Source organism: Manihot esculenta, chromosome 17, assembly GCF_001659605.2.
Source record: "Manihot esculenta cultivar AM560-2 chromosome 17, M.esculenta_v8, whole genome shotgun sequence".
Taxonomy (NCBI): Eukaryota; Viridiplantae; Streptophyta; class Magnoliopsida; order Malpighiales; family Euphorbiaceae; genus Manihot; species Manihot esculenta.
The window spans coordinates 22350137-22364180 of NC_035177.2; positions in this window are offsets into that span (position 1 = coordinate 22350137).

Sequence of the window (14044 nt, forward strand, 5' to 3'; positions counted from 1 at the left end):
CTCCTGAAACTCTAACTGTCTTCTGCGGACGTCTGCATAGCTCTTCTGTCTGCTTGCAGCAGTCTTGATTCTTTCTCTGATTATGGGTACCACCCTGCTGGTGATCTCTACTAATTCAGGCCCTGCCAAGGCCTTTTCTCCAACTTCCTCCCAGCAAACAGGTGATCTGCACTTCCTTCCGTACAAAGCTTCATATGGAGCCATCCCGATGCTAGCATGATGGCTGTTGTTGTAGGCAAACTCCACCAAAGGTAGATGCTGCCTCCAAGAACCGCCAAAGTCTAGCACACACATTCTGAGCATATCCTCGATAGTCTGGATGGTCCTTTCTGACTGTCCATCAGTCTGGGGGTGGAAGGCAGTACTGAAGTCCAACCTAGTACCCATGGCATTCTGCAGACTCCGCCAAAACCTGGAGGTGAACTGGGGCCCTCTATCTGACACTATAGAAACAGGAACCCCATGCAGTCTGACTATCTCGTCTACATACACCTGCGCCAACTTGTCCACAGAATAACCACTCCTGACAGGGATGAAGTGAGCAGATTTGGTGAGTCTGTCCACAATCACCCATATGGAGTCCAATCTGTTGGATGTCGCCGGTAACCCCACTACGAAGTCCATAGCTATATTTTCCCATTTCCACTCTGGAATAGGTAGCGGGTTAAGCATTCCAGCCGGCTTCTGATGTTCCAGTTTCACCCTCTGACACACTTCGCAGGCTGACACGAACTGTGCCACTTCTTTCTTCATCGCTGGCCACCAATAAACTTTCTTCAAATCTTGATACATCTTGGTGGCTCCGGGGTGAATGCTGTATCTTGCATTATGAGCCTCTCTCATAATGTCTCCTTTTAGCCCAATGTCATCTGGTACACATATTCTGCTCCCATAGCGGAGGATCCCCTTACTGTCGAATCTGAACTCGCTATCATTGCCTGACTGAACAGTCCTGGCAATCTTCACTAACTCCGGGTCCTCATGCTGTTTCTGAGCCACCTGCTCCAGAAACACAGGTGCTACTCTCATCTGGGCCACTAAGGCACCTGTACCAGACAACTCCAACTGTAGACCTTCCTCAATAAGCTTGTAGAACTCCTTCACCACTGGTCTCCTTTCTGCCGTGATGTGGGATAGACTGCCTAGTGACTTCCGGCTTAGGGCGTCTGCCACGACATTCGCCTTACCCGGATGATACTGAATCTTGCAATCGTAGTCACTCAGCAACTCTACCCATCTCCTCTGTCTCAAATTCAAATCTCTTTGACTCAGGATGTACTGTAGGCTCTTATGATCTGTAAAGATCTCACATTTTACCCCATAGAGGTAGTGCCTCCACATCTTAAGTGCAAAGATTACTGCTGCCATCTCAAGGTCATGTGTGGGGTAATTCAACTCATGCTTCTTTAGCTGCCTCGAAGCATAAGCAATCACCCTCTCATTTTGCATCAGTACACAACCCAGTCCCACACGGGACGCATCACAAAAGACTGTAAAGTCCTCATCACTAGATGGCAGAGCTAACACTGGTGCTGAAGTCAACCTCTTCTTAAGCTCTTCGAAACTCTCCTCGCACTGGTCGGTCCACAGAAACTTCTGATTCTTCCTGGTCAGTCTGGTCAGAGGAGCTGCTATCTTTGAGAAGTCCTGAATGAACCTCCTGTAGTAACCTGCCAAACCCAAGAAACTTCTAATCTCTGTCACTGAAGTGGGTCTAGGCCAGTTAGCCACAGTTTCTGTCTTCTTGGGATCTACCTCAATACCATTTTCTGACACTACATGCCCCAAGAATGAAATGCTCCTCAGCCAGAACTCACATTTAGAGAACTTGGCATACAAGCCATGTTCCCTCAAAGTCTGCAAGACCAACCGCAGATGATGGGCATGCTCCTCTGCATTCCTGGAATACACTAAGATATCATCTATGAAGACAATAACGAAGTGATCCAGGTACTGGCTAAACACTCGGCTCATGAGATCCATGAATGCTGCAGGGGCGTTAGTTAACCCGAACGGCATCACAAGGAACTCAAAATGCCCATATCTGGTCCTGAAAGCCGTCTTTGGCACATCCTCATCCCTTATCCTTAACTGATGGTACCCCGATCTTAGATCTATTTTGGAGAAACAACCCGCTCCTGCTAGCTGGTCGAATAGATCATCGATCCTTGGCAGAGGGTACCTATTCTTGGTAGTGACTTTGTTCAACTGCCTGTAGTCGATACAAAGTCTAAGGGATCCATCCTTCTTCCTCACAAACAAGACCGGAGCACCCCAAGGTGAGGTACTCTGTCGGATGAAACCCTTTTCTACCAGCTCTTGCAATTGCTCTTTCAACTCCTTTAACTCGGCTGGAGCCATCCTGTAGGGAGGGATAGAGATCGGTCTAGTTCCAGGCATCAACTCTATCTCGAACTCTATCTCCCTAGCAGGTGGTAAACCTGGAAGCTCATCAGGAAAGACATCCTGAAACTCTCTGACAACTGGCACCGAGGCCGGCTCCCTGACCTGACTGTCTAGCTCTCTCACATGAGCTAAGTACCCCTGACATCCCTTCCTAAGCAACCTACGAGCCTGAAGAGCTGATATCAGACCTCTAGGTGTGCCCCTCTTGTCTCCTCTGAAGACGACCTCTGACCCGTTCTGATCTCTGAACCTGACTACCTTGTCCCTGCAGTCCAAGGTAGCACCATGGGTAGATAGCCAATCCATCCCTAGAATGACGTCAAAGTCTGTCAAATCTAGAACCACAAGGTTGGCGGAGAGGCATCTTCCCTCAATAAAAACTGGACTGTACCGGATTTCAACTTGTTCCAAAACTTATTCTTCTTCGGCTTCTTGGTGGTGCTATCCCACCTCTTCTTACCTGAGTTCTGAGAAGAGAAACCTGGTCCTCCTCTGCTTGGGGTCTTAACCCCTGAAGACTGGGTCACTGACTGCTTCACTGACCCCTCAACTATAGCACTTGCCTCCATTCTTCGAGCCATATCCACCACAGTGTGGAAACTTTCTCTCTCAGTTGACTGAACCAACGAGGAGTACCTGGAATGCAGCTTCATGACATATTTCTTGGCTTTCTTCGTATCTGAATCTAGAGCTTGCCCTGAAAAAGGCAATAGCTCCAAGAATTTATCCGTGAACTCCTCTACACTCATGTGCTTTGACTGCCTCAGTTGCTCAAACTCAATCATTTTCAGTTCTCTAGAACTGTCTGGAAAAGCCCATCCAGCGAACTCATTCGCGAATTCTTCCCATGTCATACCGTCTAGTCTCGGGTCCACATAACACTTGAACCATTCCCGTGCCTTCTTGCACTTTAAGGTGAACCCTGCCATCTGAATGGCCCTGCTGTCACTTGCCCCTAGCTCATTAGTTATTGTCTTCACTACTCTCAGATATTCAAAGGGGTCATCCCCTGACTTGTATTTGGGAGCATCTAGCTTGAGGTAGTCTGTCATTTTTACCTTGCTCCCATCGACTGAGCTAGGTCTAGGAGGTTGAGTAACTGGGGCTGCTGGTTCTGTAGGTGGTGGAGGTGGAGGTGCAGCATTCCCCGAGGTGGGGTTTGCCGGGTTTGAATAGAAGGGTGAGGGTGGATAAGCTGGGTACTGTGTATAGGGTGGATAGAAAGGTGGATAAGGCATGTAGGTAGGGTAGGGGTTAAAGCTGGAGTAATCCGATGTACCTCCCATCGGATACCCTGAACCCTGTGGGAAGGGCGGATAATGGGGTGGAAAACCATACCCCGAGGCCTGAACGCCTCCCTGTGACTCCCCTGTCCCTTCTTCCTGCATGCTCACATCCAGGTTCCCATCCCTCCTCTTATCCTCTTCCATAACCTCCCTCACATCTGAAGAACTCCCTCCTCTATCTGTCCCCCTTCTGCTAGCATCAAAAGACCTTCTAGGGTCCCTTGACACTCTCTCTCTGTTGGCTCTACAAGACATTGCCCTAGGCAATGTAGGAGGACGGGCGCTCGTGCCCTCATCCTCAGGTGGCACTCCAGTCAATCGTGCAGATCGACGAGTTCCTCTCATCCTATTCTCTGAAAACAGCTCATAACAAGCAAACATTAGCATCATATGGTTCATGTGGGCACACATGAACCCTCATCACATACATCACATAGCATAGCATATCATCAATGCATATGTACAGAATCATGGCATTTCACATCATCATACAAGACAGGACTCAACATCCTATCCTAGTGGACATGACCTTCCTATTGTACTTGACCTTCTATAACATCTATGAGCCCGACACTCTAGGTCCGACCATGTGAACCTAGGGCTCTGATACCATTCTGTAACGACCCGAAAATCGGACCGCTACCGGCGCTAGGATCCGGGTCGACTTAAGGCCGCCGGGACCCGTAGCAAGCCTGACATATAACCTGTAAACCTGTATAATCCCATACATGATCAACAACACGCATAAAAATTAAAACTGTTCTTCATACATACTGTCATCAACTAACTCAACCTGTGCATATTCTGAACATATACATAACATAGTCCCTCTGTGGGATCTCATCAAGCCTTAAAGGCAAAACATCCTGTGTTGAGTTAGTTTACATAAACATCATAATATAAGATCATGTATATACAAAAGGGATTAACAATATATTATGGTCAAGCACAACTCTATCCTCAATAACTTCATTACATACATACTGTAATCTCTTACATATCATCATAATACAATTGTCATGTCCACCAACTAACTATTGCATACATATGACTTTCTCTCTTCCTGCCTTCTCTATCTATCCCGTACCTGCAAACCTGGGGGTTAGGGGAGAGGGGTGAGCTAAATGCCCAGTGAGTAGAACTATAAAAAGAATATTTAAAACATGCTATCATGAAATGCGTCACTGCACAACAAATCACACCACGGATGGACTGATTCAAAAATCCCTCAACTCCATGCCCGGCCCTATTATGGGCACCACAGGACTTCGTATTGCCCGACCCTATTATGGGCACCACAGGACTTCGTATTCGGAGTTATTGCCCGGCCCTATTATGGGCACCACAGGACTTCGTATACAGAAGGCTAATGAATCATCCTAATGTCCATCCACTATCATCTATCACAACAATACAATGCGGCATAGTCGTGAATTCTAATGCAAACAACCTATAATATGATCATGATGCATGAAGCATGATAAAAGCATTTCATTTCTTAATTTAAAAAGGTTAAGTTTAGTTCCACTCACCTCTGGCTGACTCTGACAAACTCTGTAGCAGCTGGCTCACTGCTGGGGTCCTTGGTTCCTCGGGTCCGAACCTACACAGGTGGACTCCAATGAGGGACCAAACATACAAAACATAACTCTAATACATTCCCCAAAAACCCCCTAAAACATCCTGAAAATATCACATAGAGATATGCATGGAGTGGCTGAACAGGGCACTTTCGGCGGCACCTTCGGCGGTCGAAAGTCCTGGACAGAGACGAAACTCAGGTAGGTTCGGCGGCACCTTCGGCGGCCGAAAGTCCTGGACAGAGACGAAAGTCTCTTTTCGGGGGCAACTTCGGCAGCCGAAAGGCCTGCCTCCCTAGCCATGTTCGGCGGCCGAACGTGCCTTCGGCTGCCGAACCTGGTTTCTGCCAAAGGGCAGAAACTTGGCTCCTTTGTGCATTTTCGCCTCCAAACTCACCAATCATGCATATACATCAACCAAATCATGCATACAAGTTCCTAGGGGCCTCAAAACATCAAATACCCCAACTACAACACTTCAAGCATACTCAAACATGCCACATTGTTCAAGAATCACATAAAACCTAACATTTGCTTAAAAACTCATACAACCCTATACATGCCATTCTACCCCATAAAATCACTTAAAACTTACTTAAAACACATGAGGAGCTTAAGATCGGCTCTTACCTCTTGAAGATCGAGAGGGAGACGACCTAAACTTGGAGATCCACGAAAATGAGCTCCTGCGTTCCCAAAGCTCCAAAACTTGGTTTAAATGTTCAAAACTTGCAATGTGAGTTTAAAACTCAAGAAAAATGGAAGAGATTTGGAAGAAGAACACAAGAGTTGCAAAGGGAAGGTCGGAAGCTTGCTGTGGCCGAAAATGGGAGAAAGCTCGCCCATTTCGGCTAAGTGCCCCTTTTATAGGTGGCTGGCCAGGCCACGTTCGGGGGCCGAATGTGCCTCCGCATCCATGCAATGTTCGGCGGCCGAACTTGACTTTCGGCGACCGAACCTGGACTGCCCTCACTCATGCTTTCGGGGGCCTAACGTGCCTCCAAAACGCATGCATGTTCGGCGGCCGAACTTGACTTTCGGCGGCCGAACCTGGGTTTTCCTCCAATGCTATTTTCATGCAAAAATTCATTTAGTTTCATACTTTAAAACCATTAAAAACATGAAAACATTTTTATAAAACATGATTCTACCCTTCTAGAGGTCTCCGACATCCGAGATTCCACCGGACGGTAGGAATTCCGATACCGGAGTCTAGCCGGGTATTACAATTGTAGACAAAAGTCTTGTGTATATTAGACTGAACATGATAGTATACTGAAGTAGTTTAAAGGCATGAATTTTAATATGGAAAATATTAAAAAATGATTATTTGTTTACGCATGCTATTGAGAAAAAATTGTAAAATAAATCAAGCATGTTAATTATTATTTAGTGAATCCTTTAAATCATATAAAAAGATAGGGTTGTTCAAAATTAATACTTGTATTCACTTGTAATATACCATGTGCAAGTTTTTATTTTGCAGAAAAATGTTAAAAAGAAATAAAGAAGACCCCAGTGAGGCAGGTGATTGATTTTGAAATATGACCGTAGGCATCACAAAACTTGTTGAGAAGATGAAGCCCTCAGTGAGGTAGGTGACCGGTCTCGGAACATGACCACCGGCACCACAAAACCAGCTAAGAAAAAGAAGACCCTAGTGAGGTAGGTGACCGGTCTCGGAACATGACCGCCGGCACCAAAAAATCGGCTAGGAAGATGAAGCCCTTAGTGAGGTAGGTGACCAGTCTTGGAATACGACCATCGGCACCACAAAACTGGTTGGAAAGATGAAGCCCTCAGGGAGGTAGGTGATTGGTCTCAGAACATGACTACCAACACTACAAAACCGGCTGAGGAGAAGAAGAACCCAGTGAGGTAGGTGACCAGTCATGTTCCATTGGTCTCGGAACATGACTACCAACACTACAAAACCGGCTGAGGAGAAGAAGAACCTAGTGAGGTAGGTGACCAGTCTCGGAACATGACTGTTGGCACCATAAAATCGACTGGAAAGATGATGTAACGACCCGAAAATCGGACCATTACCGGCGCTAGGATCCGGGTCGGCTTAAGGCCGCCAAGACCCGTAGCAAGCCTGACATTCATCCTGTAAACCTGTATAATCCCATACATGATCAACAACATGCATAAAAATTTAAAACTTTTCCTTCCATCATCCAACTCAACCTGAACATACATGTACATAGTCATGATCATAATCATGATCCCTCTGTGGGATCTCAACAATGCCCCAATGGGCGATACAACATGAGATGAGTTGGATTTCATCTGTATTATCAAATATCTAAGATCATGCATCCACAAGGGATTACAATACACATAGGGTCAAGCACGTCTATAACCTCAAAATACCTCATTACATAACATACTGTAATCTCTTACATTACATCATAGTACAATTGTCATATCCACAATCTAACTATTACAAAAATATACTTCAAAACTCTGGCTAACCTCCTGGTCTACCCTGTACCTGCACATCTGGGGTTAGGGGAGAGGGGTGAGCTACAAAGCCCAGTGAGCAGAATAGTGAAATCATACATTAAAATTTCATGCCATTATGTAATGCAACACATCACAACTAATCACATCTCGGATGGTATTGTCACCAATAGTCCTCTACATAGTCCAACTGTGCCGGGACGTAGAATGGGTACAACCGGTCTTTCCCTTATCATAACATATCATAACATACCAATGTGCCAGGGACGTAGAATGGGTACAACCTGGACTTCCATACCATATCATGCCGTAACATCATCATGCCATATGAGGACTAAAGGATCATCCAATAACCAATCCACATCAACATTATAAATGCAATGCAACATATTCGTGAATACTAATGCAAACAACCTAATATATCACATGGCATTCATGATGCATGGATCATGCTCAAAATTCATATTTCATTTATTTTAAAACTTAAGGTTTATTCCACTCACCTCTGGCTAGCTCTGACAAACTCTGTAGCAGCTGGCTCACTGCTGGGGTCCTCGGTTCCTCGGGTCCGAACCTACACAGGTGGACTCCAATGAGGGACCAAACATACATAAACATAACTCTAATATACTCCCCAAAAACCCCCTAAAACATCATAAAATAACTACATAAAAACATGCAAGAAATGGCTGGACAGGGCACTTTCGGCGGCACCTTCGGCGGCCGAAAGTCCCTCCAGAGCCGAAAGTCAGGCAGGTTCGGCGGCACCTTCGGCGGCCGAAACTCCGAGACAGAGGCGAAACTCATGCATGTTCGGCGGCACCTTCGGCGGCCGAAAGTCCCAGACAGAGACGAAAGTCTCTTTTCGGGGGCAACTTCGGCAGCCGAAAGGCCTGCCTCCCCAGCCATGTTCGGCGGCCGAAAGTGCCCGAACCTGGTTTCTGCCAAAGGGCAGAAACTTGGCTCCTTTATGCACATTTGCCTCCCAACTCTTCCAACATGCATATAACTCAACCAAAACATGCATACAAGCTCCTAGGGGTCTCAAACTACCTTAAACCCCAACTACAACACACATACACAAGCATTTGCAAGCCACATTTGCATAAACTAAAAAATCATCCATAACTCACTAAAAACCTACACATGCATTTCTACCCCAAAGATCTTGCATAAAACTTACTTAAAACATATAATGAGCTTAAGATCGGCTCTTACCTCTTGAAGATCGAGAGAGAGACGACCTAAACTCGGAGATCCAAGCAAATGAGCTCCTGAGTTCCTAAAGCTCCAAAACTTGTCTTAAATGCTCAAAACTTGCAATGAGAGGTGAAAACTCAAGAAAAATGGAGGAGATTTGAAGAAAGAACACAGGATTTGGGGAGAGGGAGGTCGGAAGCTAGCTATGGCCGAAAATGGGAGAAAGCTCGCCCATTTCGGCTAAGTGACCCTTTTATAGTGGCTGGCCAGGCCACGTTCGGGGGCCGAAAGTGCTTCTGCATGCATGCCATGTTCGGCGGCCGAACTTGACTTTCGGCGGCCGAACCTGGACTTCCCTCACTCATGCTTTCGGGGGCCTAACGTGCCTCCAAAACGCATGCATGTTCGGCGGCCGAACTTGACTTTCGGCGGCCGAACCTGGGTTTTCCTCCAAAGACTTTTCATACAAAAACTCGTTTAAAAGCATACTTAAAATTATTAAAAACATGAAAACATATCATGAAAACATACTTTTACCCTTCTAGAGGTTTCCGACATCCGAGATTCCACCAGACGGTAGGAATTCCGATACCGGAGTCTAGCCGGGTATTACATTCTCCCCCCTTAAGAACATTCGTCCCCGAATGTTCCTCAACTAGTACATGCATAGCAAAACAACATAACATACATACATAACACATAGCACACAAGGATACTAACCTCTAAAAGAGATGGGGATATTGCTGGAGCATGGACTCCCGTGTCTCCCAGGTGCATTCTTCTATATTGTGGTGGTTCCAAAGGACTTTCACCATCGGGATTTCCTTATTTCTTAGCTTTCTGATCTGGGTGTCTATGATCCGTACTGGCTGCTCAACATAGGTAAGATCCTCTTGGATCTCCACATCAGGCTCACTAAGAACCTTGCCCGGATCTGACACAAACTTCCTCAACATGGAAACATGGAAAACCGGATGGATTCTTTGCATTGAAGCAGGTAAATCCAGCTTGTACGACACATTCCCGACCTTTTGCAATATTTCGAAGGGTCCGATGTATCGTGGAGCTAGCTTACCTTTCTTCCCGAACCGAACCACCCCTTTCATTGGAGACACCTTGAGCAATACCAGATCCCCCTCCTGAAACTCTATCTGCCTTCTGCGGATGTCTGCATAACTCTTCTATCTGCTCGCAGCAGTCTTGATTCTCTCTCTGATTATGGGTACCACCCTGCTGGTAATCTCTACTAACTCAGGCCCTGCCAAGGCCTTCTCTCCAACTTCCTCCCAGCAAACAGGTGATCTGCACTTCCTTCCATATAAAGCTTCATATGGAGCCATCCCGATACTAGCATGATGGCTGTTATTGTAGGCAAACTCTACCAAAGGTAGATGCTGCCTCCAAGAACCGCCAAAGTCCAGCACACACATTCTAAGCATATCCTCGATAGTCTGGATGGTCCTTTCCGACTGTCCGTCAGTCTGGGGGCTGAAGGCAGTACTGAAATCCAACCTAGTACCCATGGCATTCTGCAGACTCCGCCAAAACCTGGAGGTGAACTGGGGCCCTCTATCTGACACTATCGAAACAGGAACCCCATGCAGCCTGACAATCTCATCCACATATACCTGCGCCAACTTGTCCACAGAGTAGCCACTCCTGACCGGAATGAAGTGAGCAGATTTGGTGAGTCTGTCCACAATCACCCATATGGAGTCCAATCTGTTGGACGTCGCCGGTAACCCCACTACGAAGTCCATAGCTATATTCTCCCATTTCCACTCTGGAATAGGTAGCGGGTTAAGCATTCCAGCCGGCTTCTGATGTTCCAGCTTCACCCTCTGACACACTTCGCAGGCTGACACGAACTGTGCCACTTCTTTCTTCATTGCCGGCCACCAATAAACTTCCTTCAGATCTTGGTACATCTTGGTGGCTCCGGGGTGAATGTTGTATCTTGCATTATGAGCCTCTCTCATAATGTCTCCTTTTAGCCCTATGTCATCTAGTACACACAATCGACTCCCATAGCGGAGGATCCCCTTACTGTCAAATCTGAACTCACTGTCTTTGCCTGACTGAACAGTCCTAGCAATCTTCACTAACTCTGGGTCTTCATGCTGTTTCTGAGCCACCTGCTCCAGAAACACGGGTGTCACTTTCATCTGGGCCACTAACGCACCTGTACCAGACAACTCCAACTGTAGACCTTCATCAATGAGCTTGTAAAACTCCTTCACCACTGGTCTCCTCTCTGCCGTGATGTGGGATAGACTGCCTAGTGACTTCCGGCTTAGGGCGTCTTCCACGACATTCGCCTTACCCGGATGATACTGAATCTTGCAATCATAGTCACTCAGCAGCTCTACCCATCTCCTCTGTCTCAAATTCAAATCTCTTTGACTCAGGATGTACTGCAGGCTTTTATGATCTGTAAAGATCTCACATTTTACCCCATAGAGGTAGTGCCTCCACATCTTGAGTGCAAAGATTACTGCTGCCATCTCAAGGTCATGTGTGGGGTAATTCAACTCATGCTTCTTCAGTTGCCTAGAAGCATAAGCAATCACCCTCTCATTCTGCATCAGTACACAACCCAGTCCCACACGGGACGCATCACAAAAGACTGTAAAGTCCTCATCACTAGATGGCAGAGCTAAAACTGGTGCTGAAGTCAACCTCTTCTTAAGCTCTTCAAAACTCTCTTCGCATTGGTCTGTCCACAGAAACTTCTAATTCTTCCTGGTTAGTCCTGTCAGAGGAGCTGCTATTTTTGAGAAGTCATGTACGAACCTCCTGTAGTAACCTGCCAAACCCAAGAAACTCCTGATTTCTGTCACTGAAATGGGTCTAGGTCAGTTAGCCACAGTTTCTGTCTTCTTGGGGTCTACCTCTATCCCATTCTCTGACACTACATGCCCCAAGAACGAAATGTTCCTTAGCCAGAACTCACACTTAGAGAACTTGGCATACAAGCCATGTTCCCTCAAGGTCTGCAAGACCAACCGCAGATGATGGGCATGCTCCTCTGCATTCCTGGAATACACTAAGATATCGTCTATGAAGACAATAACGAAGTGATCCAGGTACTGGCTAAACACTCTGTTCATGAGATCCATGAATGCTGCAGGGGCGTTGGTTAACCCGAACGGCATTACAAGGAACTCAAAATGCCCATATCTGGTCCTGAAAGCCGTCTTTGGCACATCCTCATCTCTGATCCTCAGCTGATGGTACCCAGATCTCAGATCTATTTTGGAAAAACAACCCGCTCCTGCTAGCTGGTCGAATAGATCGTCGATCCTTGGCAAAGGGTACTTGTTCTTGGTAGTGACTTTGTTCAACTGTCTGTAGTCGATACAAAGCCTAAGGGATCCATCCTTCTTTCTGACAAACAAGACTGGTGCACCCCAAGGTGAGGTGCTCGGTCGGATGAAGCCCTTTTCTACCAACTCTTGCAACTGTACCTTCAATTCTTTCAACTCGGCTGGAGCCATCCTGTAGGGAGGGATAGAGATCGGTCTAGTTCCAGGCACCAACTCTATCTCGAACTCTATCTCCCTAACAGGTGGTAAACCTGGAAGCTCATCCGGAAAAACATCCTGAAACTCTCTGACAACTGGCACCGAGGCCGGCTCCCTGACCTGACTGTCTAGCTCTCTCACATGAGCTAAGTACCCCTGACATCCCTTCCTAAGCAACCTACGAGCCTGAAGAGCTGATATCAGACCTCTAGGCGTGCCCCTCTTGTCTCCTCTGAAGACGACCTCTGACCCGTTCTGATCTCTGAACCTGACTACCTTGTCCCTGCAGTCCAAGGTAGCACCATGGGTAGATAGCCAATCCATCCCTAGAATGACGTCAAAGTCTGTCAAATCTAGAACCACAAGGTCGGCGGAGAGGCATCTTCCCTCAATAAAAACTGGACTGTACTGGCAGACTGACACTGCCACTGACGGGTCACACTTGGGTCCACTGACCCATAGGAGACACTCTAACCCAGAGACTATCAGACCCAACCTCTCAACGGCTCTCGGAGCAATAAATGAATGAGATGCACCCGGGTCCATTAATGCATACACATCAGAACACCCAATGACGAGATTACCTGACACCACGGTGTTGGATGTGTTAGCCTCCTGCTGAGTCATGGTGAAGATCCTGGCTGGAGCTGATGGACCTTCACCTCGGGAACCAGAAGAAGAGGCTGCCCCTCTCCCTCTACCTCTGCCACTGCCCTGAGTCGTGGCTGGAACTGCTGGCTGTGCCACACTACCAGAAGCTGTCTGCTGGGGCTGGCCCATAAAAGGCGCTCTAGGACACTCCCGAGCTATGTGTCCCTCCTGTCCACATCTGAAACATGTATTAGTCCCAGCTCGACACACTCCCCTGTGCGGTCTTCCACATCTCTGGCATTCTGTACCATCTGAGCCTGAGCTCGAGCCACCGCCAAATCCCAGACCGGATTTCAGCTTGTTCCAAAACTTATTCTTCTTCGGCTTCCTGGTGGTGTTATCCCACCTCTTCTTTCCTGAGCTCTGAGAAGAGAACCCTGGTCCTCCTCTGCCTGGGGTCTTAACCCCTGAAGACTGGGTCACTGACTGCTTCACTGACCCTTCAACTATAGCACTTGCTTCCATTCTTCGAGCCATATCCACCACAGTGTGGAAACTTTCTCTCTCAGCTGACTGAATCAACGAGGAGTACCTGGAATGCAGCTTCATAACATACCTCTTGGCTTTCTTCGTATCTGTATCTAGAGCTTGCCCTGAAAAAGGCAATAGCTCTAAGAATTTATCCGTGAACTCCTCTACACCCATGTGCTCTGACTGCCTCAGTTGCTCAAACTCAATCATTTTCAGTTCTCTAGAACTGTCTGGAAAAGCCCATCCAGCGAACTCATTCGCAAATTCTTCCCATGTCATACCGTCTAGTCTCGGGTCCACATAACACTTGAACCATTCCCGTGCCTTCTTGCACTTTAAAGTGAACCCTGCCATCTGAATGGCCCTGCTGTCACTTGCCCCTAGCTCATCAGTTATTGTCTTAACCACTCTCAGATACTCAAAGGGGTCATCCCCTGACTTGTATTTGGGAGCATCTAGC